The sequence below is a fragment of the Propithecus coquereli genome, unplaced genomic scaffold (genome assembly GCF_000956105.1).
Source record: "Propithecus coquereli isolate 6110/MARCELLA unplaced genomic scaffold, Pcoq_1.0 Scaffold349, whole genome shotgun sequence".
Classification (NCBI taxonomy): domain Eukaryota; kingdom Metazoa; phylum Chordata; class Mammalia; order Primates; family Indriidae; genus Propithecus; species Propithecus coquereli.
In genome coordinates, this window is record NW_012149163.1 from 1,010,919 (window position 1) to 1,012,447 (window position 1,529).

A 1,529-nucleotide genomic window follows, 5' to 3' on the forward strand; every position below is an offset into this window, starting at 1 on the left:
CTCCTTGGCTACAAGACTTACTTCAAAGCTACAGTAAGCAGTGTGTTATTGGTGAAAGAATAGACAAATCAACAAAAGAAAAAAAATAGCCCAGAGGTAGGACTACCTAAATATAATCAATAGGTTTTTGACAAAAGAGTAAAGGCAATACTATGCAGTGAAAAAAAAAATTGTCTTTTCAAAAAATGGTGCTAGAGGAACTGAGCTTGCACATACCAAAATATAAACCATAGACACTACATCCTCACAAACTTTCACACAAAATAGATCGTGGACCTAAACATAAACTGTAAAACTATAGAATTCATAGAAGATAACAGGAGAAAATCTAGATGATCTTGAGTTTAAAAGGGTGGGGTTGGGTTGGCTACTAAGTATCAATGTAAAATCCTTTTAACCACATTTGAGAAACAGGGGAGGTTTGAAGGGTGTGGCTCTCAGGCAAAGTCTACCTAGAGTCCGTTATTAAGTTCAACTTTGTGATTGTGTCTGTTCCTTGGTCATTTGTTATCACCTCAACGTGTTGGTCCTCCAGTATTTTGTTAGGAATTGTACTTCTGAAAAACAAACAAACAAACCAATAAAAAAAAACAAAGAAATTAACAGATAGCAGATACAAAGTTTAAAAAAAGAAAATACAAAGCAAAGTAAATTTAATTGTAATGTGACATGTCCACTTTGCATTATGGTTTTGAACCGTGAACCTAGAATTCAAGAAAACCAACTGAATAAATCAAATGACCAATAGGGAGTTAGGCGAGGCCTGTCGTAATCATATATTCTGTTTTCTTATTTTGTATATATGGGATTTATCTAGGTACAGCATGAAGTAATAGCAATATTACATACTTTTTGTTATTCAGTCAGTGTAAATGAAATAATTCCTTAGGTTAGGTTCTGTTAAGTTACCAGCAAAAGCTACTGATTGTGAAAATTTAATGACAGTATTATCCTGTCAGGTGAAAAGGCAGCATTAAGAGGGGCAAAAGTCTTATGATGTGAAGTCTGGTTCTGATGTCTTGGGAAAAGCTGTGTGCAGCATAAAAACATCTTCTCCTCCTGGTTTGTAGTTTGAATGTCTCTAATTACGATATCATCCAGCTTAGTGAAAGTTCTGTGTGCTCCAAACATCATGTGTGAGGCTTGCTCCTTAAAATTTGTCTAGTTTCAGCTTATAAGGGCTTTAGCAACAGAGATGCTTTTGTTTTTCTGTTAGAGAAATATAGGAAAGTATTGGAGGAAATTATGGAAATTTAGAATCTAGTGCAGCCCACAGGTAGATAACAATAAGTTGAAGAGCGCATATTGCTAAGTTCTAGTAATAGGTATTTTATAGTTTTTCTTTAGAAGCACACTTTTTTTCTCTACATTGATTATATAGAATTTACAAACCTCTTGAGGCTAGGAAGCTTAACCAAAATAGAATTTAGATTTTTCCTACAATATTAAGTTTTTCGGGCCTGCCAAGGCATGACAAGCTTTACTCACTCACTGCAGGGCCGGCAACTACTGAAGCCAGGTGTTTTATG